Below are 24,564 nucleotides of genomic sequence, written 5' to 3' on the forward strand. Positions count from 1 at the left end.
AACCCCATAACCTTAACCAGTGAATCCTGTGGTTATTTCCTTACCATCAAAGGCTAGGAGGACAGGCAACAGGCAGGTATTCTGAACAGTTGGGGCTGGAACAAGCTTCTTTGCTGAAGGGCAGGAAGCTCTACATTCACTTCCTGCCAGTCTGCCATTAACCAATAGGAGGCTGTTTCCTCAGCAGGGAAGGGCCGGCTGCCTGACATCTTAAAGGAGCCTGGTGTGTAGCAGTGAGGTTTCACTGGGCACTCAGTTCTCAGGGTTTTGAATCCTTGTACTTTCATAAACAAGTTTCAAGCCCAACTGAGGTTGCCCACTCCATCCTAACAACCAACACTAACCTCCTGCTAGCTTTGTTACCAGCTCAAGTCCCCTGTTGGCCTACTTTATCCATTACAAAAGACATACCAGTTTAAAGATAGACTTTCCTTCTAATGAGTTAGTTTGAATATGTTTTTATCTATTCTAAACAAGTGAAAGAAATAAAGCCATTGTATAACAGATAAACAAATCAAGAAAAAATTAACCATTTTCTTTCAAAAGAGAAAAATTCCACTTTTTTCCAACATGTAAATAGCATCATCTTCAACACTGAAAAAATCTTTGGTCAACATACCATTTTATGTCAGTAACTGAACTGAAAAAGACTGAACAACAACAAAAAGTTTTTTGACTGGATCACAATAAATTGTGGCAAGTGTCAAGAAGATGGGGATTCCAGATCATCTTACTTGTCTCCTGAGAAACCTATATGTAGGTCATGAAGCAACAATTAGAAACAAACGTGGAACAACTGATTGGTTAAGATTGGGAAAGGAGTTCAATAAGACTATATATAAGACTTTATTTAACTTATATGCAGAGTATATTATGCAAAATGTAAGGCTGGATGAATCAAAAACTGGAATTAAGGTTGCTGTGAGAAATGTCAACAGTTTCAGATAAGCAGGAAATAGCTCTCTGGTGGCAGAAAGTAAAGAATTAAAAAACCATTTGATGAGGGTGAAAGAGAAAAGTATAAAAACTGGCTTGTAGCTAAACATTAAAAAACAAAAAAACAACACCTTAAGACTTCTCCTTCTGGTCCCATTACTTCTTACAAATTGAGGGAGAAGAAATAGAAGCAGCATCAGATTTTACATTTTGGGGCATAAAGGTGATAGATGATAACTGCAGCCATGACACACTTCAGATGACTGGCATAACTTTTTCATTTGAAAGAAGCAAAAGACTTTTAGACTATACATAAGACACACACACACACACACACACACACACACACACACACACACACACACACACACCATTATCTTCTGCCCACTTCTGGATACTTCTCTACTGCCTACAATCTTCAATCTTCAAAAAACCTTTACTTCATCCATTCACTTCCCTTAGCTATCTCCCTATCTCTCTAAATTTCTCCTTCCTTTTGTTGCTAAATTCACATAGAAAGCTAACTCCACTTCCTTTTCTGTCATTTTCTTAACTCCATAGTCTGGTTTTTGACCTCATCTTTCAATTGAAAGGGCTCTCTCCGAAATTACTGTTGTTTGTTGTTTCTTTTTTTTTTTTTTTTTGGTGACACCAATTTTCATGCACACATAACTCCTCAAATTATATCCCAAACTTTCCTGAGACCTTCAAAGACAAAATTAGGTAGATGAGCCATAGTCTATGAGCAGAAAGACCCAATGCACTATCATTTGCTTTCTGATAAATAAAGAGATTTTAAAATTGATTAACACTAAGTCACTTCAGTTGAATTCCATGATCTTTCTATTGTAAATAGAAAAAGTAAATAGAAAAAATGAAATAAATAGAAAAGAAGCCAACTTTTTCCTTCAATAGACATTTCAAAATTTGTAAAGGTGTTTTAAAATCCATATAAAGATGGATAGGGTACTCAGAAAAAGACTAGTGAAATAAAATCCTTCCAAAGGGAGGCAGATTGTTTGGGAAAGGCCTAGATGGATGGGAGATAAGAGACACTCACCTAGGGACCTTCCCAGGACCAGCAAAGCACAAAATTCTTGGGCTTTTGAAACCAAGTTTATTTTGTTAATTTGGGTAAAGGGATAGGGTAAGAAGGGTCCTAAAACTACAGATCTAAGCTCAAACCCAATTTCTACTCACCTCATGAGAGACTGCTCTTCATTGCTTCTATAGGCCCTGCCTATCCACTCCCTGCTCTTACTTAAAAATCTAAAGCTATCTGACTATTGTTATAGGTGGGATGGTGTAAAATGGGAAAATGGGAAAGATTATGGTTGGACTGGATATTTAAAGTTTGGTCACCAGGGATGTATTACTCAATTCCAAAATAAGAGACCCAAGTCAGGATGACTTTTATGGAAGTTTATTTACAATTAGGAAGGTTGAAGGTAGGGAAAATGAGAGAGAGAAACTCTGGCCTGGACCAGAGGCCTGAACCAGGGAGGCTTCAGAGGCCCCAGCAGAGGGGGCACAGAGGTTTATTAAACAAGGTTTCTAGCCACAAGGCCTCCTCTAAGAAGAGAGGCTTCCTTGAGGCCAAAGCTTCCAGAAACACCAAAGGAAAAAGGAAAGCGAGTCAGCCTAATTTAGCGTGACAATTCAAAAGTTAATAAAAATGACAATCCTACCTAAATTAATTTACTTATTCAGTGCCATACCTATCAAACTACCAAGAAACTTTTTACTGAATTAGAAAAAACCATAACAAAGTTCATTTGGAAGAACAAAAGATCAAGAATATCAAGGGAAATAATGAAAGAAAATGTGAAGAATGTACTATAAAGCAGTGGTCAGCAAAACAATTTGGTACTGGTTAAGATTTTGGTACTGGAAGATCAGTGGAATAGACCTGGGGTAAATAACCTTAGCAAGACAGTGTATGATAAATCCAAAGAGCCCAGCTTTTGGGACAAAAATCCATTATTTGACAAAAATTGCTAGGAAAATTTGAAAACAGTATGGGAGAGATTAGGTTTAGATCAACATCTCACACCCTACACCAAGATAAATTCAGAGTGGATGAATGACTTGAATATAAAGAAGGAAACTATAAGTAAATTAGGTGAACATAGAATAGTTTACCTGTCAGATCTATGGGAAAGGAAAGATTTTAAGTCTAAACAAGAGTTAGAAAATATAACAAAATATAAAATAAGTAATTTTGATCACATAAAATTAAAAAGTTTTTGTACAATCAAAACCAATGCAATCAAAATTAGAAGGGAAGCAACAAATTGGGAAAAAATCTTTATAACAAAAATGTCTGACAAAGGTCTAATTATTCAAGGTTATAAGGAGCTAAGTCAATTGAACAAAAAAGCAAAACATTCCCCAATTGATAAATGGGCAAGGGACATGAATAGGCAATTTTCAGATAAAGTAATCAAAACTATAAATAAGGACATGAAAAAGTATTCTAAATCTCTTATAATTAGAGAAATGCAAATCAAAATAACTCTGAGGTACCACCTTACCACAGGCAAAATCCTCCTTCCAGATATTAGGAAATCAGGATACAAACTCCACTTCCTCTGAGGTCTCCCAGGAGTCAGTTACAATTTGTCCCCAACCACCATGGAGTCCACCTCAGAGAGAGCAACCACACTTCCTGCTTCCCCATTCCATTTAGAATTCTCCAGCCTTGCCTGCTAGGTCTCCTAAAGAATAATTTATTGAACTTCCTCACAACAGGTTCAAAACTATTGACATCTCTGCCTGGTTACCTGAATACAAAACAGACATAAGATGCTCTAAATGCAATTTGATGCTTGGCTAGTGGACTACAATGATCACTTGTAGTTGAAGCAATTGTGTTATAGGAAATTTTGGGCCTTTGAACTACATTTCCCAAGAATTCCTGTCATTACAAGCTGATGTAGAGAGAGGGATAAAATTGATGGGTCTTGTGTAGGTCTTTTTTTCCTTCCTATGGTGGCTTGGTGGAGTGGGGTGTTGGAACAGGTAGATTAGCCATGGCATGTGGTTTTATTTTGTTACCAATTTATTCATTTATTTCTTGTGATTATTAATAAACCTTAAAAACACAATATTTTTAAAGTTATTATTTTATATTCATTTTATTTTTTTACAATGATGGCAACCACTGAAGTTGGAGAAAGAATTCTCAATTTTTTAAGATAAATTTTGGGCAGCTGGGTAGCTTAGTGGAGTGAGAGTCAGGCCTAGAGACAGGAGGTCCTAGGTTCAAACCCGGCCTCAGCCACTTCCCAGCTGTGTGACCCTGGGCAAGTCACTTGACCCCCAATGCCCACCCTTACCAATCTTCCACCTATGAGACAATATACCGAAGTACAAGGGTTTAAAAAAAATGTAAAAAAAAAAAAGATAAATTTTGCAAAGCCATGTTTCTTCTGCTATGGCTTTTCACCCTCCCCCCACTTCAAGAACTCTGAACTCTCTTCAGAGCTGATGCCCTGCTCCTGCTGATTTTTTCTTTCCCATTTTTCTTGGCCCCCCTGCCTACCCAGCGGCTTTAGTTTGAGTGACTTAGCAGGGGCTCTTGGCAGAAAAGGGATAAGCTGCTCCTTGAGCCCATCTGCTTGAGCCAGTGTTCCTTGACACTGCCTTGGGCACTGCTGCTGCTGATACAGACTCCTGCTAATTAACTCCACGCTACCTGCTTCTGCCATTTCTGTTCCTGATCCTCTTGGCTGCTGATCTAGCTGCCTGCTCCTTCAGTTTTTCTTGGCTGGCTACCCCATCTGTCCCTCCCTAGAAGCAGAGCTCCTGTTGTTGCTGCTGCTGCTGATTGGAGTTGATCTCTGGAGGTGTGGGAAGTATAAACCCCTCTTTTTCATTGCAAACAGCTGAGTGCTTGCTCACTGCTAGCTTTGGAAGCCTGAGTGTGTTTCTTTTAGGCAATAATTAGCCTCCTAAAGGGTTTTTACCTGAGGAGAGCTTCTAACCCTAACTCCCTAACCCTAACAGGGATAGCACATGGCCCCTAGCGTTTTACCCCAAGGGGGAAGTGGAAAGAAGGTTACTCTTCCAAACAGGAAGTATATTTGCAAGCATGGTTGACTCTATGAAAGAGCAGTGCATTACCTATTTCAAACAACTATGGTTTTTCTTCCTACCATTCCTGAGTTCACTAATCCTTGCAATTAATTTGAATGATCCTGAGATTCAGGGGAGAGATTCATCTCCCTACCTCCCCACTGGCCATTTGGGTCTACCCAGCAATTTTATAAAATTTATCCACAATAAGCCCAGTGGGTGCATGGGAACTTCAGAGCTACAACAGAAGGAAACTAAATGGATAGGGAAGAAACTTTAAAGAGTCTGGAGGTGAAATTTTAAGCCTTTTCAGACTCCATTGTTTCATGAAATTCTCTGTATCTTATTATACTTTGTTGATTGTTGTTTTATGATTTAATTTTGTTGTTTTAAGTTCACACGTTAATCTAATCAATATCTTTCTGTTACACTGAATACATTTTAATCTACTGTGTTTTGGCTATTTGATAAATTCAGTTACATGATTTCATTTGTACTTCCCCATGACTCTACTAAAACAAATTTTGTAAAAATTCAGAGTCAACTTACACAAACCCTTTCATGAGATCACATGTTGCCTTAACAGCCTATTATTCCTTTTTGCCTATGTTAATTGTTACATATATGATGGATGGAATTCATCAAAACTGGTTACAACCTGTATTAACAATCTTTAGAGAATTTAATGAGCTAAATATCTCAACTGATTTTAAGGATTCATCAGAAGCAATGTTTAGATATCTAGTAGTATCCCTGCCTCTGAGTTGTTTGTAACAAGAGATAAGGGTCCATTTGTAGTTGAAGAGAAGTCCAATGCACTATTTTTATTTCTCCACTTCTGCATTTGTTAAAAATGTAATGGATGAGACATCTGAAGTGATTTTCACTATTTAGTCCTTGGCTCCACATAAAATAGGTGGGACATATTGGAGACAAGTCTCTAAACTATTACAGTCTCATACCAGAGGGAGTAAGGTGCCCAAGAGGCTTAGTTACTCTGTAATGGGTTATAAACTCATCTGGGAGGTGTGAAGGATTTTATCTTATGAAGTCTAGTAGGTTCAAAATTTTCTCTTTGTATCTCTTCAATTTACACTATTCCACCAGAATGACATTTTTAGACCCAAAAGGTTTTCATCAGCCACATTTTGGATGATGGCAGTAATAGATTTTGTTAAAAATATCTCAGCCAAGGTTGAAAGATTTGCTACATCTGAAAAAATTTGTGACAAGTATCCATCAGTTCATGGATTTTTAAAATATCACAGCAAGTGCCTATATAGAAACTCATGTGAATCCTATATGACTGTGGGTTTGTTTGCTATTGTCGTTAAATGTGTTATGGTAATTTTTGTGGATTTTGGTACTTTCTTTGAATGAGCATTATCTACTATATTACTGTTTTTATAAATCTGTTATTTTGTAAAAATCATTTGCACTCACAAAGAGGATCATGGCCAAATTTAAAAGAAATGGATCTCATTTTTTGGTGAGAAACCTTTGTGTTGTACCTCTCCTTGGCTGACACAATGTGTCACTGATTCTAAGATATATATTTTTGATTTTAAAACTGTTTTTTATTATTCTTTTCCCTTGTATGTGCCAGGCAGTATTGAGTTTTTTCTCTCTCATTTTTGTACTTGAAACACATTAATCTTTTTTGATTTTATAGTAATATAAGTTTAATATAAATATACATTTGCTATAATATTAATGCATACCCCAAAGCGTTAGACTGTGGAACTTGCCATTTATTGATAAATGTTATGGGACTGTGATTAATGATTGTGTCTGATTCCGGGAGAAGGGAAGCAAAAGAGCCATTAAACAGTGCCAAAGAAGCACAAAGCTAACCTGCACAGTGCCAACTGAGCACAAAGTCAAAGAGACCAACCAGTCCCAGTGGGATTGAGAAAATTTTGAGCCAAGACAAGAGGACTTGAACTTGTTTGGGGTTTGAGGTCATGGCTGTTTTGACATGTCAGAGGCAGGTCTTCCTCTGAACCACATTCTAGTCAAGTACCAAAGTTTGGTTATCATCCTGGCTCCCCCTATCCCTGAGAATGAAGGTAAATCAGACCAGGGAATGACACTTCCTTTTTACATGAAAATCTAGTCTTTTTCTCTCTTTTTGAGTATGGCAACTTCCTATAGTCTTGGCTGCCAATGGGTAAGTGCAATATTACTGCATTTTGTCCCAAAGACTTGTGGGACAGAAATTAATTTAAATGGATCCTAATACAAAGGCCCATTATGAATTTATTATTGTTTATTCAGAAATGTTTATATACATGGATTTTTGATATTTGATTCTGATTTGAATTTTTCTTTCTCTCCAAGTTTAATTTTTCTTCTATTTGTTTTTCTTTTTATGTTTTTGGTTTTCTTTTGATAACTGACTCATATACCTCATAACTCAGCCATGTATCCTCAACCCCTGTGTTTGTCACTATCCTCTTCAGGGGGGAATTTATTATTATCCTATAATGCAAAGTTTAAATTCTTTTGAGAGTAATTTCAGGATAAGAAACTTGCTATTTCCCCAATTCCAGAAAATGAACTGTTTAGAGAAGGCACCATGAAGATTTCTGCAGAAACCTACACTGCATCAAGAAAATCCAGAATGAACTTTGGGGTACAGTTGATTGAACTGTGGGGAGTTGAATGCATTTGTTTTGAATGTACACTCTTATGCTGAAAGGGATTGTTCCCTAATTGGCTTTTTGTCAATGTTCCTAGCAATGATTGATTTTGTTCTTTTTTCCTTTTATCCCCAAATTACTGTAATTTAAAAGTTGGTTATTTTTACAAGATCCATCAGACAGACCAGTCTTCCTTGGATCTCAGGGGAAATGTGTTACTGGAAATTTTGGGCTTTTGTACTACATTTCCCAAGAGCCCACTGGCTTCCTGTCATTACATGCTGACATAGACAGGGGGATAAAATTGAGGGGTCTTGCATGACCCCTCTTTTTCCCTTTCCATGGTGGTTTGGTGGAGCAGGCTGTTGGAACAGGTAGATTAATCATGGCATGTGGTTTTATTTTGTTACCTATTTATTTCTTTATTTCTAGTGATTATTAATAAACCTTATAAAACATAATATTTTGTTATAATATATTCATTTTCATTTTTACACAAGGGACCTTTTTTCACTCAGCTTAATCGCTGTGAGGTGTTATCAATACATATATCTTTGTCGAAAATCTTTTCCTTGCCAAAGCTAAATATGTGTCCTTTTAACTGATAAGTAACCTGTGAATGTCTCATTTTGTTCCAATAATCAACCCAAACTGTTAGGTGAATGGCATGAATCTAGCCTCAGTCAGAATAAAGGAATACAAAAGACCATAGGCAACAACTCTGATTATATAAAATTGAAACATTTTCTTAGAAATAAAATCAATGCAGTTAAAATTAGAAAGGAAAAAAGTTAATTATCTGATAAAGGCCATCAAGAGTTTTATAAAAGTATTTAAGAAAAAGAGCCATTCTCTAATAAATTAGAAGTTCTCAAGGGAAGAAATTTGTACTTTCTCCTATTAAAACCTTTTAAAACATATTTAAAAGTGTACCATAGCACTAAAAAAAGAGAAATTCAAATTAGAACAACTTTGAGGTTCCACACTCAGAAGATTTGCAAAGACAACAAAGCGATAATTGTCAAGAGTTGGGTACGGGTATGGTTGGTGAAGTTGTTAATTTATCTAAGCATTCTGAAAAACAATTTGTGCAGGTGACCAGAGTGGCTGTGTGGCCTTTTGTATGTTGAGTGGTTTTAATTGGTTGAACAAGAACACAGCTAACCTATTTTTATATGCCCTGCCCAGATCCTCCATTTAAAGAAGAGCACAGCATTTGCTATCTGGATATTCTCTTCACCTTCATTCTTGTTTCCAGAAACACATCTTTCTGCAAGATAGAATCAACTCTGAAATTCACACCTCTTGAGAATCCACCTTCCCCAGATGCCCACCTTCTTACTGGATAGGATAGAGGGTAAGTCAGACTTGAACATGTCTCCATGTAGACTATGATTACCTTCAATTTAAAATCTGTCTGTACATAATTCTTTGAATGTTCTCTTTCCCCATTAGAAGGAGAGGTATTTGAAAGTAAGGGTTCTTCAGGCATCTTTCTGCAAACATTCATTCTCTGGATTTAGGGAGTTAGCAAGCTTCTTTCCCTGAAAATTTTCTTGAACAAAATTTTAAATCTTGGATTTTTTAATAAAAAAAAAAAAATACAATCCCCCTGAAGAGGGTATTGACCAACACCCAGATCAGCTCAGGATACATGGCTGAGTTATGGGGTTGTATGAGTCAGTTATCAAAAGAAAACCAAAAACATAAAAAGAAAACCAAATAGAAGAAAGATTAAACTTTGGGAGAAAGAAAAAATTCATAATCAGAATAAAAATATAAAAAAATCTATGCATATAAAATTTCTGAGTAAGCAAGAATAAATTCATAATAGGCTCTTGTATTAGGGTCCAATTAAGGTAACTTCTATCCCACAAGTCTATAGGACAAAATGCAGTAATATTGCACTTACCCATTGGCAGCCAAGACTACAGGAAGTTGCCATGCTTTAAGAGAGAAAAAGGACTAGATTTTTGTATGAAAGGAAAGTGTCATTCCCTGGTCTGATTTACCTTCACTCTCAGGGATAGGGAGAGCCAGGATGATAGGCAAACTTCGGTATTTGACTGGCAGTGTGGTACAAAGTATCCTGTATCTTGATATATGTCAAGTGCCACAACCTCGAGTCTCACACTAGGTTTAAGTCCTTTAGTATTGGTATAGAAGTTCATCAATCCTACCTGGATTGGTTTTATCTTTTCTGACCTTGAGCTCCTGAGCACTGTGCAGATTCTCATCAATCCCATCAGGATTGGTTGGTCTTCTTGACCTTGTGCTTCTTTGTACTGTATAGTGGTTGTTTTGTTCCCTTCTCCTGGAATCAGACACAATTATTAATCACACAGTCCCATAACATTTATCAATAAATGGCAGGTTTCCATAGTCTAAAGTTTTTTTTGGTATGCACTAATATTATAGCAATTATATGTTTATATTTAACTTATATTACTGCAAAATAAAAAAATTAATATTGATTATATGTACTTTAAGTACAAGAAATGAGAAAAAGGGAAAAGAATCAATTATTCTATTAAAAAAGTAAAAGGAAAAGCAATAATATAAAAATTCAGGAAAAACATAATGTGTTTCCAAAAACAGTATATACACTTGTCTATGGACTATTATCTCCAATGCATATGACAGGATACAATCAATCAGTTTCAATAGAAGATGCTTTCTTTACACCATGCTCTCTGTAGTGGCAAAAAATGGGAAAATGAGGGGGCGTCCATTGATTGGGGTATGGCTGAACAAATTGTGGTATCTAATGATGATGATGGAATACTATTGTGCTGAAAGGAATGATGAATTGGAAGATTTCTATGTGAACTGGAAAGACCTCCAGGAATTGATGCAGAGTGAAAGGAGCAGAACCAGGAGAACATTGTACATAGAGACTGATACATTGTGGCACAATAGAATGTAATGGATTTCTCTAAGCAGTAATGAAATGATCCAGGACAATTCCAAGGGCCTTATGAGAAAGAACACTATCCATATCCAGAGAAAGAACTGTGGGAGTAGAAATGCAGAAGAAAAACATGATCATATGGTGTGATGGGGATATGATTCAGATTTTAGACTTTGAAAGATCATTCTAATGCAAATATTAATATGGAAATAAGTTAGAATGATACATGTAAACCCAGTGGAATTGCTCATGGGCTCCAGGAGGGGGGAAGGAGATGGGGAGGGAAAGAACATGAATTATGTATCCATGGAAAAATATTCAAAATTAATCAGTTAAAAAATTTAAATTAAAAAATATATATTGCAGTTACATTGTCCTTCTAGTTCTGCTCACTTCACTGCATCATTAGTTAATTCAAGTCTTTCCAAAATCATCTTGCTCATCATTTCTTATAGCACAATGGTATTCCATTATAATCACAAACCACACTTTGTTCAGCCATTCCCCAGCTGATAGACAATCTCTCAATTTCTAATTCTTTGCTACCACAAAGAGTTGCAATAAATATTTTCGTATAAATAAATCCTTTTTCCTTTTTTTTTTAAATTCTCTTTGTGATATCCACCTAGTTATTATTGGTATATTGCTAGATCAAAGGGTATACACAATTTTAAAGCCCATTGGGCATAGTTCCAAATTTCTCTCCAGAATGGTTCAACTCCACTTTATTAGTAGAGTTGAACTAGTTGAATTATTGCCTTACTTATTTAAAATCCTCTCCAACATTCATCATTCTCCTTTTATGTCATATAACTCAATCTGATAGGAGTAGGGTGATGACTCAAGTTGTTTTAATCTGCATTTCTCTCATCAAGAGTGATTTAGAACATCTTTCCATATGATTATTGATAGCTTTGATTTCTTCATCTGAAAACTGTTCATAACATTTGACCACAAAAACAATTTTTAACATTTTTTTAAAAGCTAAATTCCAAATTTTCTCCCTTCCTTCTCCCCCTCCCCTAAAACGCTTATTAGAATCTAGATGTGAAGTGAGATAAACTAAGTCATTGACCAGAAAACCTGTTTTTCCCTGGGGAAAGTAGAATTCACAAATGAGATTTCCTGTGAAGGTCAGCTCAGAACCAAAACAACACAGTCAGGATCCATTAGAAAGTAACTCCCTTTACTACCTCACATATGATACAGGATAGAACCAAAATAGCTTCCAGATGATAAAGTTTGCTTACTTCATCAAGGTTATGTCTCCTTTATGAACATTTCTTTGTATCTACACCCTATAAAAACTGCATTGTAATTTCAGTCCCATGCAGCCTTCACTAGGAAACTGTTGGCCAGTTAGGTACGATTGATAAACAAATATTAGTTCCACTAATTTGAACTCCTGGGTGTCTGGAGTGTCTTTCTGAGGTAAACCTCTTCAGATGCAAATATGACTCCACTATGTATCTAGTTCCTAATAATAGTAGCTAGCATGTATGTAGTGCTTTAAAATTTGCAAAACACTTCACATTTGGTATCTCCTTTGATTCTCACTTTTATTATCTGGATTTGAACGCAGAACTTCAAGGAACAATCCCATGGGTCTTCCACCTAGCAGATTCCACTATAGCATAGTAGAGGGAGAGTGCTGGGACCCTGAAGTCAAGGATGGAGTTGAGTACTAGTATTCTAAGTACTCCAGCAGAAACAAAAAGTCCCCGGCGAGGAAATGAGGCGCACTTTTTTTGCTTTCCCAAAGCAGCAAGACTTAAGAAGCAGATCTGCCCAACAAATCTGTCCTTTTGCTAAGACAACTGAATAAACCTAGAGCGAAGTCACGTAGAGGAAGGAACCCGCCCATCGAAGACATCTTGGGGCGTGGGCACCAAAGGCGGGTGAAAAAATTAAGGTGAAGGCTTTATAGTCTCGGTTTACGCATGCGTACTGTACTGCTCCCGCCTTAATCAAGATGGCGGACTCAAAGTAGGGGGGGGCGGAGTGAAACTGCCGGAAACCGGGACGCGGCCAGGAGGGAGCCACGGGCAAGGGAAGCCTCCGGGCAGCCTGAGGAATGGAGTTTTCAGGCTGCGGGGCCGGCTATCTTTGAGGAAAGAAGGGGAGGTCGGGCTCCAAGTGCCCCCCCCACACACACCTTATGTCCGCCTCCCTAGACACCAACCCGCGGCCGCCTCCTGCCCCTCTTCCCTTCCGGACCCCGCTTTCGGTTTCCCGAGCTCCGGCAGCGGCCAGGGCTGCGTCGGGCCGCGGGCGCCGCTGCTCCCGCTGGCCACGGGGCGAGCGTCTGGCAGGTGAGTGTGGCGGCTCCAGTTCGTCTCTCCTCCGGCTCCGAAAGACCCTTTCCCCTTACCGGCAGTAGCCCCGACCCTGGGACCCGGCCACAGCTTGTTGGCTTCCAGTTTTCTCGCTTCTCATTGTACTCGGTTCTTCTCTTTCTCTGAGGCCCCCCCCCCCCCCCCCCCCTTTCAGGCCTCTCCGGCAAGAGCCTGGAGTGGGGAATCCTCACCTTTTCGGTCTCCGGCTTGGGCTCGTCCAAAGACTCGTGTTCTTTCCCACTTTCCTCACTCCAGCCGAGGGCACTTCAGTTCAGTTAACGCCTAGTGTGGTCAATGGAGAGCCTCCTTGGAGTCTGGTAGACCTTGGTTCCAGTTTTGCTCTAGACTGACGTCCTGGATGTTTACCCTCGGGCCAGGCACTTACCCTTTTGGTACTCCTTGCATCTCCCAGACTATAAAATTGCAAAACAATTGTTTATCCATTTTTGTTAAGGGATTTTACACTCTTGATAATTACTCACATCAGTTAATCAGTCTGGACCCCCTAAAATTCACAAAGGACTTTCACCCACGGTTCTGGTTCTTAACTATTTGCTTCTATGTATGTATTGTCCCATTCCACTTACTTTCCAGTTATAAAGCCTTAGTTTTCAAAGAAAAATCCAATTATGCAGTTTTAAATTTTTTCCTCCTAACTGGGTGGATTTGGTTTAAAGGACTTGAGTCCCTGGGTTTTTATGGTTTGGGCGTTTGGACTTCCCACCTGACTAGATTCTTCTAAAGTGGAAGAATGTTGATTGTGATAACTAGTGGTTTTACTGATGCTTGTTCTTCCTTGGGATTAATTTAACTTCTTTGATTATAGCAAACTTTTGTTGGCATTGTAAACTAGCTAAAGATGGACTCAAGTTTTCTTTATCTCTTATGAAGTCTTGTCATGTTCTGGTTAAACCTAGTCATCATGGATTTATCAAGTAGATTTTAAAATGCCATTTTATTGTTCAGTTTTTAACTTAGATTAGATAGAAATTTTTATATCATTTTATATTTCCCTTTCTTTTTTTTAATTTGAAAGGCCTGCAATGGAATTTTCATCCAAAACACTTGTATTGTACTTGTTGCTATTTCTACTTAAGTCACTAGCTAAATGTTACCCATTATTCAAGATAGGTTTTTTTGTTTTTTTTTGTTGTTGTTCTCTTTCCTCCTCTCAATCATTTGCAACCCTCTATAGTAATTGTTTTAAAGATCCATACACTGTACTGTGCCAAAATTAATTCATACAAAGCATTAGCAAAATATCCATTTAGAAGCACATGCTTTTTTTTTTTTTAGATGTTAATGGAATTAAGTTTTTGCTAATTGTTTGAAGAAGTAGAGACATGAATTGTGATTTTCCTTCACAAAAATATTTGGATGCTACTCCGCACCAAGTACTACTTATTAAGTATAGTCATTTTCATGATAATGTGTTAGATGCTTTCTAGAGAAACTAAGAACAGATCACCTTATTCTAGTGGAAAGAGTGCCCCATTTGAATTCAGGAAGCCTGAGTTGGAATACTATCAACTATATGTGACCTTGGGAAAATCACTTAACCTGTCCGGGCTCCTAGATTCTTCATGTTTAAAATGAGAGAGTTGGACTAAATGAACTAAGATCCCACCAAGATGTTCCTAAATATTGGCCAAATGTTTCAGAAATAGTTATAGAGTTAGTGGGGCTTCAAAGGACATCTAGTCTTCAACTCCTTCATTTTGTAGATGAGGAAACTGAAGTCCAGGGGGTTTGTAACCTGCCTAAGGTCACACAGTAAATATCTGAAGCAAAGTTTGAATCCAGAACTCACAAACCTGACTTTTATTTCTGGCAGATTTCTAGATGTACAAAGGGATGATTAGTGAGTATACAGAACAGGAAACTATGATAGAACCTAACTGCACCTGGGGCTAGTGATTACATGGAGGACATTGCCACAGAAGAGTGGAAGACCCTCACTCTTTTGGAAGGGATATGGGGAGGCCATCAGGTCTTTTTTCCACATTACTGGACCCTAGGGTGACCTAGCTAGTTAAAATTCTTAACAATGATCATTAAAAGCCAGCATAGATTAAAAAAAAAAAACACCAAACATTTCATGCTATGTTAGACTCATTAGATTTATAGACTGGTATATTTAGATTTCAGCAAGTTTTTCATATTATGTTTGTGGTGAGACAGGAGGTTATGGAGGAAGTTGAATCACCAGACCAAGGAAGTAGTAATTAATGAGTTAATGTTAGCTCAAAGGAAAGAATCTAATGCAATAGATCCCTAAGGAGCCTGTGGATAGATTTCAAGGAATTTGTGAACTTCCTGAACTTACATCTTTATTTTCACTAATCTTTAACTGAAACTTTTCATTTCCTTGGGTTACTTAAAAAATTTATTCTGAGAAGGGGCTCATTGGTTTTACCAGATTACCAAAGGAACCTGTGACACAAAAAAAAGGTTAAGAATTACAGGTCCGAGGGAGCCAACCCTGGTACTGTGCTGGTTTTTCATTTTCATTTTCTTTTTTAAAATCAATGACTTGGATGAAAATGAGATTATATGCTTGTTAAATTTACAGATGATGAAGAGTTTGGAGGGATAGGGTGACACAATGAATAAGGTAGTGGGTCTAAAAAGATCTTAATGAAGAAGACATTATTGGGACAACTTGGTTTGGAGGGGAAGGGAAGAAGCATTTATTAAGTATCTACAGCAATACCTCGGTTTTGTTGATGTTGATTTTGGTTTTCTTCAATTTTTTTCCATAAAAAATTTGTTTCAGTTTTCATTCATTGCCTCAGATTTTGTCTTTGTGCTCACTTTGCCTTGATGCTGATTTTGCGAAAACAAAGGGCTCTCCATGCATTCTTCTCATGCTCAGTGTGAGCAATACATGTATTGAAAAGCAAATAAATCCATTTATCCATACAGATAGCAAATGAAAATCATATAAAACACACGGAAGAAAATATATACCTGACAATATACAGAATGAATGAGCTCTTTCATTGGGAGTGATATATCTCATCTCAGTCAAGTAGAAATTCTCCCATAGTATCTTAGCTGAGAAGAGGAATATAATCAAGGTAATTACTCCTCTACATGTCAGCTTCTTTCCACCCAAGGTCTTCATGGAGGGGGATTCTCCTTCCAAATAATAATCTCTCTTTCCTCTCCTCGCTGTCTTCCATATGCCAATAAGAGTCTTCAGAAAGGTAAATGCCATTTTAAATGTTCATTTATTCTACACATTAGTCTTTTATATTCACTTTATGTTAATTTCTTATTTTTTTTAATATTAAACACTACATTTATTTTTTATAAAATGTGTTTTTGGTATGTATTTTTGAGTGTCTAGAATGAATTAATTGGATTTACATTGATTCATGTGGAAATAATTGCTTCAGTTTACATTGGTTTCAGATTTCACCGATTGTTTTTGGATGGATTATTTATGAAAACCAAGGTATCATTGTACTTTGTGTTAGGGCCTTCAAAACACTTCACAGATTTTTCACTTGATTCTCATAACAAAGAGTACTTTTATTAATCTTATTGTACAGAAACTGAGGCAGATAATTAAGAGATTTTCCCAGTCAGTCTCTAAAAATTAAGTGCCTATTATGTGCTAGACATTATGTTAAGCACTGAGGTTGCAAAAAAGAAGCAAAAAAGCCCACAACAGTTCCTGCTCTTAAACTCTGAAGAGCTTAATTTGCATTTATTTCAATTGACTTCTTTTATCATTTAGTATAAAACGAATTCATCTTTTATGTAACTGTTAGAAAGACTAGTCTCCATTGTTAATTAACAGTGATTGAGATAAGTCTGGAGTTAGCTTAAGAGCTCCTGTTGTAAACCTTCTTATGTTAAGTATACGTCTTTATTCATGGGTAAATAGAATTAGTGGTTCTATCATCATTCCCAGTCCATAATGAAAGACATCTTAAGGATGTTCACAGTTGTTTTTTATAGCCTTTCAATGGCTGATACAAATCATTAACAAAACCTATATAATCAAAGTATTGAAGAGAATGAGGATCCCTGAGCCCTTGATTCTTTTAAAATAAGACCCCATTTAATTTAGCTATTCGGTTCAGTGATAGTATTTTAAGATTTGAAGACTTTTGTTGTGAGCTTTTCATATTTCTATTAGTGTTGTATATTAAAGAAGAACAATTTACATGTCCATTAATGGGATGGCAAGATTAAGAGCTGGGAGAAATTTTAGAAGTCCTCTAGTTTAACACTCTTATTTTATGAAAAGAGGAACCAAAGTCCAGGGAGACTGTGATTTGGATTTTAATTCTGGTTGTCTGGTTTTCTATAAGACAAAAAATACTTTTACTTTTAATTGGTTGAATTAAATTTGTTACTAAAGTAATCTATTTTTCCTATAACAAGTGCATGTTTATTAGTTTACTTAAGTAATTCATGTTTATATTCTGAAGGATCATAAGATCATAGATTTAGAGCTGGGAAAAAACTATGTCTTCTAGGGTAACCTCATTCCTTCCTCACCTTCTAGAATTTTCTCACTTTCTAAAATCCCTTCATTTAATTTTTTTTAAGTTTTTATTTTGAATATTTTCCCATAGTTACATATTTCATGTTCTTTCACTCTCCCCCAAACTCCCCTAATCCTAGCCGATGCCCAATTCCTCTGGGTTTTACATGTATCATTGATCAAGATCTAATTCCATATTATTGATAGTTGGACTAGAGTTATTGTTTAGTGTCTACATCCCCAATAATATCCCCATCAGCCCATGTGTTCAAGCAGTTGTTTATCTTCTGTGTTTCTCCTCCCACAGTTCTTCCTCTGAATATGGCTGGTTTTCTTTCTCATAAGTCCCTCAGCCTTGCTCTGGATCCTTGCATTGCTGCTAATAGAGAAGTCCCTTATGTTCAATTGTACCACAGTGCAGAATGTTCTCCTGGATTTGCTTCCCTCACTCTGCATCAATTCCTGGAGGTCACTCCAGTTCACACGGAATTCCTCCACTTCTTTATTCCTTTGAGCACAATAGTATTCCATCACCAACAGATACCACAATTTGTTCAGCCATTCCCTAATTGAAGGGCATACTCTTGTTTTCCAGTTTTTTGCCATCACAAAGAGCATGGCTATAAATATTTTTGTACATGTATTTTTCCCTCTGATCTCTTTGGGGTACAAACCCAGCAATGGTATGACTGGATCAAAGGGCAGACAGTCTTTTTTTTTTTTAAATTTTTTAAAATAATTTTTATTTTTTAGAAAAGTTATCATGGTTACATGATTCATGTTCTTACTTTCTCCTTCACTCCCTGACTTCCCCACCCCACTCCCCTATAGCTGATTGCGCATTTCCCCAGTTTTAACATGTGTCATCAATCAAGACTTATTTCCAAATTGTTGATAGTTGCATTGGTGTGGTAGTTTTGGGTCTACATCCCCAATCATGTCCGCCTCAACCCATGTGTTCAAGCAGTTGCTTTTCTTCTGTGTTTCTCTCCTGTAGTTCTTCCTCTGAATGTGGGTAGGGTTCTTTTCCATAAGTCCTTCAGAATTGTTATGGATTGCTTCTAGTACAGAAGTCCATTAGCAGACAGTCTTTTAAAGCCCTTTGGGCATAGTTCCAAATTGCCAGCCAGAATGGTTGGATCAGTTCACAACTCCACCAGCACTGCATTAATGTCCCAATTTTGCCACAACCCCTCCAACATTCATTACTCTCCTCTGTTATCATTTTAGGCAATCTGCTAGGTGTGGGGTGATACCTCAGAGTTGTTTTGATTTGCATTTCTCTAATTATTAGAGATTTAGAACACTTTCTCATGTGCTTATTGATAGTTTTGATTTCTTTATCTGAAAATTGCTTATTCATGTTGTTATGAAGATATCTGAGGATCTTAGAGAATAGACGGTATAGATGGAGGTAGATTATGCCCAGGCCTAAGCTGGTTGGATTTGGTGAGGGAGAAAGCACACTCTCTCCTCTCACAGGCTTCTGTGCAGTTGTTGCTTGTAGAAAGCTATGCCTCTCCTCCCTGACAGGCTTGGTTGGATAAGCTTGTCAGTTGTTCCCTTCTAACAGTTTTTCGGGGCAGGGAACCTTTGAGAAGTTGTGTAGTTAACCTCTCTAGGTCCCAATCTGGGGTTGAATATTTGTTGGTAAGGGCTATTGATTATCTATTGGATAATGGTGAAATCTGACTGTGTATTGATTTCCCCTTCCCAAGGGCTTTGGTATAATCACCACTCAGGAAAGGTACTTGATGGTAAACATTGTATTTAAATCTACTAAGGGGCTTAGGAAATAAGGGAATAGGACTGAGGATTTAGGAACCCTATTGCTAATTAACTAGGCTAATGATCAAGGTCTGGAGAGTGCTAGGTTCAGTAGGAACTGGAGGTTCTTCACCCTCTCTCTAACTCTGAACTGACTTGGCCACAGCCAAGCCAGAGATTAGGGAAGGCTATGATGATCTTGAATGATGATATCAGTAAACTCTCTCAGCTCTATTAACAATGATGGTGATTGCTCTCTAGCTCTCTCAGTAGGATAACAGGTTACAGGTTTCAGGCCTACCCTTCACCCTTTACCTCCAACCTTCCCAAGTCCTTGCTCCAATCTGAGCCCACTTGTCTTGTCACTTGGGGGTATTTATAGGGCTGGGGCCAACTGCTTTTTGCCCTTGGCTCACTAGGGACATTCTGAGGTTCTCAGCTGCCAGTCCTGTCATTCAAAGTGGCATCCATTTTGTCCCAGATAATCATTTCAACAATGTCCCTTGCCCATTTATCTATTGGGGGATGGCTTGATTTTTGTACAATTGATTTAGCTCCTTGTATATTTGAGTAATTAGACCTTTGTCAAGAGTTTTTTGTTATAAAGATTTTTTCCCAGTTTGTTGTTTCCCTTCTGATTTTGGTTGCATTGTTTTTGTTTGTACAAAACCTTTTTAATTTAATGCAATCAAAATTATTTATTTTACATTTTGTAATTTTCTCTAACTCTTGCTTGGTTTTAAAATCTTTCCTTTCCCAGAGATCTGATAAGTACACTATTTTGTGTTCACCTAATTTACTTATAGTTTCCTTCTTTATATTCAAGTCATTCACCCATTCTGAATTTATCTTGGTATAGGGTGTGAGATGTTGATCTAAACCTAATCTCTCCCATATTGTTTTCCAATTTTCCCAGCAATTTTTGTCAAATAGTGGATTTTTGTCCCAAAAGTTGTGCTCTTTGGGTTTATTGTAGCCTAACTTGCTGATGTTACTTACCCCAAGTCTATTCCATTGATCCTCCTAAGATGTCTCTTAGCCAGTACCATGTTGTTTTGATGACCACTGCTTTATAGTATAGTTTAATATCTGGTACTGCTAGGCCACCTTCTTTCATGTTTTTTTTTTCATTATTTCCCTTGATATTCTTGATCTTTTGTTCTTCCAAATGAACTTTGTTATAGTTTTTTCTAATTCAGTAAAAAAGTTTCTTGGTAGTTTGATAGGTATGGCACTAAATAAGTAGATTAATTTGGGTAGAATGGTCATTTTTATTATGTTAGCTCTTCCTACCCATGAGCAATCAATGTTTTTCCAGTTATTTATATCTAGTTTTAATTGTTTGGAAAGTTTTTTGTAGTTATGTTTGCATAATTCCTGTGTTTGTTTTGATAGATAGATTCCTAAGTATTTTATATTGTCTAGGGCAGTGATGGGCAAACTATGGCCCACAGGCCAGATGTGGCCCCCCAAAATGTTCTATCTGGCCACTTGACATTATTCCTAATCTGATGAATACAATGAGTATGATACAATGAAATTTTGGAAGAGTTGTCTTAACAGACTGACAGACGAGCATTTCCTTTCCTTTTGGCCCCCTCTTTAAAAAGTTTGCCCAACACTGGTCTAGGGTGATTTTAAATGGTATTTCTCTTTCTAACTCTTCCTGCTGAGATGTGTTGGAAATGTGTAGAAATGCTGATGATTTATGTGCCTTTATTTTGTATCCTACAACTTTGCTAAAGTTTCCACTAGCTTTTTAGTTGATTCTCTAGGATTTTTTTTTTAAACCCTTAACTTCTGTGTATTGGCTCCTAGGTGGAAGAATGGTAAGGGTGGGCAATGGGGGTCAAGTGACTTGCCCAGGGTCACATAACTGTCAAGTGTCTGGGGCCAGATTTTAATCTAGGACCTCCCGTCTCTAGGCCTGACTCTCAATCCACTGAGCTACCCAGCTGCCCCTCTAGGATTTTTTAAGTAGACCATCTGCAAAGAGTGGTCTCCTCATTGCCTATTTTAATACCTTCAATTTCTTTTTCTTCTCTAATTGCTACTGCTAGTGTTTCTAGTACAATGTTAAATAATAGAGGTGACAATGGGAATCCTTGTTTCACTAAACCCTGCTCCTATTGGGAAAAGCTTCTAATTTATCTCCATTGCATATGATGATTGTTGATGGTTTTAAATATATACTGTTTATTATTTTTAGGAAAGGTCCTTCTATGCCTATACTTTCTGGTGTTTTCAATAGGAATGGGTGTTTTATTTTGTCAAAGGCTTTTTCAGCATCTATCGAGATAATCATATGATTTTTGTTTGTTAGCTTGTTGATATGGTCCATTATGTGGATGGTTTTCCAAATGTTGAACCATCCTTGTATTCCTGGTACAAATCCACCTGATCATGATGGATAACCATCATGATCACTTGCTGGAGTCTTTTTGCTAGTATTCTATTTAAGATTTTTGCATCTATGTTCATTATGGAGATTGATCTGTAGTTTTCTTTCTCTGTTTTTGCTCTACCTGGCTTTGGAATCAGTACCATATTTGTGTCATAAAAGGAATTTGGTAGAGCTCCTTCTTTGCTTATTTTGCCAACTCTGCTGACATGGCTTTCACCTGGGCCAAGATCACTATCTTGGCTGAGGCAGCAGCTGCAGGTGGGAGACCCCCAAGAATGGCAGGTGTAAGCAGGGGCATAGGTGGTGTGACTGCCTTGCCTTGCCTACCCGAAGGTCCTGGCTCCCTAGGTCAAAGAGATCCATGCATGAGATGGCATCCAGACATGATTGGGTCGTTTCATATTTTATCAAGCCATGGCCCTTGTTTTTGCTTGTGTTTGGGTTCCAAGCCAAAAGTACATGACTTGATCTTGCTGAATGCCTCAAACACCCTCTTGATGTCCTCATCTGAGAGGTCCTGGAGCACTGAGGCCACGTAGATGCAGTTAAAGGCTCTGGCTTCTTCAGCCAGCAGGTCATTGGTGGGTTTGCCATGTCCAATGGTACTGGGTCTACACACCTTAATAATGCTTCCTCCTAGCATCATCTAGGTCAGAAGTTCCCAAACTTTTTTGGCCTACTGCCCCCTTTCCAGAAAAAATATTACTTAATGCCCTCTGTCACATACTATCACCGCCTCCAAATGTACCTGTGGCCATCACCGCTCCCCTGGGTCGCTGTGGCGCCCACTTTGGGAATCATTGATCTAAGTCATCTGCTCCAAGGCTAGCTGGGCTGCTTCTGGCACCTCGTATTCTACAAAGGCAAAATCCTTGTGTTTCCTGGTGGCTGAGTATAACAGGCTAAGGGTTTATTTAAACACAAGGGGAAACTGAGGGAAGAAGGTTAGGGTCTGGAGAAGCTGTTGCTAAGGGTGACTGGCCAGTGTTGGCAGAGGGCCTCAGAAGGTAAGATCAGGCTGAGGGAACCAGCCCCTCAGCCAGGGATAATTTGCACTGCCCTGCTGTTAAGTGGTCCACCAGCTAGACAGATGAGGCTGATGACTTGGTTTAGGGGTGTCCCTGAGGCTAGGCTGACCTATCTAATTCCTGCCCTCCTTTCCTCCCTGTTACTGTGAGCTTCTATAGTTATTTATAACATCGATTAGGCCTAAGGGGCTGTGGAGAGGGTAGTACTCCAGAGGGAGTATTGACCAGGCATCCATTTTATTCAGGAAATGAGTCAGCTTCACTTCCTGTTGGTCACTGCTTTCTCTCCAGCAGGGAGGGGCTCCTCACTCTCCATTTTAAAGGAGCCTACAGACAGCAGGGAGACTGACAGGGCATCACAGCTCAGGCATACACATCCCTGGCTGTCTCAATCATCAACACTGTAGTTTTGGGCCAGGAGACTCACTGGTACCACCAGCTCCCCCATTATCAGCCTGTTTACCCCCTTATTACAGTTTTGAATCCAAATCTTCTGATTCCATATCCAGTATTCATACTACCTATAACAGTTGTAAATTTGCTTTTAGGAGGTAAACAACATCTGCTTTCTTTTGATTTTTTTCAGATTTTTTTCCCTAGAACTTTATTAAGCAAAGTTGATGCTTGTGAAATCCATCCCAAAGGTAGTTGGTTGTAGCTGTTTAGATGTATTTTTGTCATGTTGTATTAGACAATTCTATATTTTATATTTGAACATATATCTATCTTATATTAATTAAATTTGTCTCACATTTAGTTATTTTTAAAATAAGCATGTGTTTAAGCTTGAAACTCATAAAATGTATGCTATAGTTGGTGCATTTAAACTTTTTTTTTTAAACAAATTTAATATTCTTTCAGCTAGGTCATTGAGAGAAATTTGAAATGTGTCATGTAGTAAATTCAGTCTTCATATCCCCTTTCCTGCTTATTCATTGAATTGAAGGAATTTTTTCCCCATTTATTTAAAATGAATTATCCCAGAAGAAGAAAATATAAATTCAGGTACTTAAATAACATTTATCAATTCAAAATCAAAACTTCATAGATTTAGAACTGGAAGGGCTTGAAAGGTTATTTAGTCTTTTCTGTATCCCCTTTGCAACACACCCCTTTTTTAAAAAAATGAATGAGAAAACAAGCTGAGAGAAGTAAAGTAACATCTAAAATCACACAGGTTCATTTGAATTCAAGTGTTGCAACTCACCAGTATTTATATGAAATTTTAAAAATGTCAAGATGTTGGCAGCTAGGTGGATTGAGAACCAGGCCAGGAGATGAGAGATCTAGGGTTCAAATTTGGCCTTATCACGCTCTTGCTCATTGTCTAGCTACCAATACACAGTATTGATTCTAAGACAATGGGTAATTACAGGTTTTAAAAAATTGTCAAGGAAAGTATAATCAGTTATAATTTACTTTCTGTTTGTTCTGTGTGTCAATTTGAGCTAACATTTTTAGATGCTATCTGTTATATTGGATTGTAGATTTAAAGTTGAAGCCAACTACTAGCCAACTCTTTTTGTCACAGATGAGAAATCTGAGTTCTCCCCACTTCTCCTATCATCTCTCCCCCAAAAGAAAACTTTGCTGATTATACTCAGCATTTTTTTGGTTACTTTTCCAGAGCAACATATGTCATTATGTTATACTCCCACATCCTTTTCTTGTAATGTTAATAAAAACTTAAGCCAATCATTTTGTAAGCACTTTCCACACAAATTCAACAGCAATTTTGTTGTTTCTTTACACAGCTTCTTAAGCAAGATTTTCGGAAAACTTTTTTCCAAGTTATTTTATACTAACCAGGAGAATTTTGTAAAATTTGGAGATAATATGTTCCTCTCATAAATAATTTATTAAAATGTTAATTAAAAACAGCTTTGAGATAGAGCTTCATTTGCACTATGCTCCCCCCAAAATTTGTCATTTGTCTCAGTCTATTACTAAATCTATGACAAT

The 24,564-nt window shown here is 37.5% G+C and overlaps 1 protein-coding gene and 1 pseudogene across 1 annotated transcript in view; one reads left to right on the forward strand and one right to left on the reverse strand.

Moving 5' to 3' along the window:
- The first annotated feature begins 12,548 nt into the window (after window positions 1-12,548).
- The window catches only part of APC (APC regulator of WNT signaling pathway), a 236,043-nt gene continuing 224,027 nt past the window's right edge, over window positions 12,549-24,564 (forward strand). Inside the window, exon 1 of the mRNA XM_044662181.1 lies at window positions 12,549-12,878. The gene's annotated coding sequence lies outside the window, so the exon portion shown is untranslated. The remainder of the gene's footprint in view (window positions 12,879-24,564) is intronic.
- Window positions 21,759-24,564, reverse strand: part of LOC123250920 — a 29,904-nt pseudogene continuing 27,098 nt past the window's right edge.

The sequence above is a fragment of the Gracilinanus agilis genome, chromosome 1 (genome assembly GCF_016433145.1).
Source record: "Gracilinanus agilis isolate LMUSP501 chromosome 1, AgileGrace, whole genome shotgun sequence".
Taxonomy (NCBI): Eukaryota; Metazoa; Chordata; class Mammalia; order Didelphimorphia; family Didelphidae; genus Gracilinanus; species Gracilinanus agilis.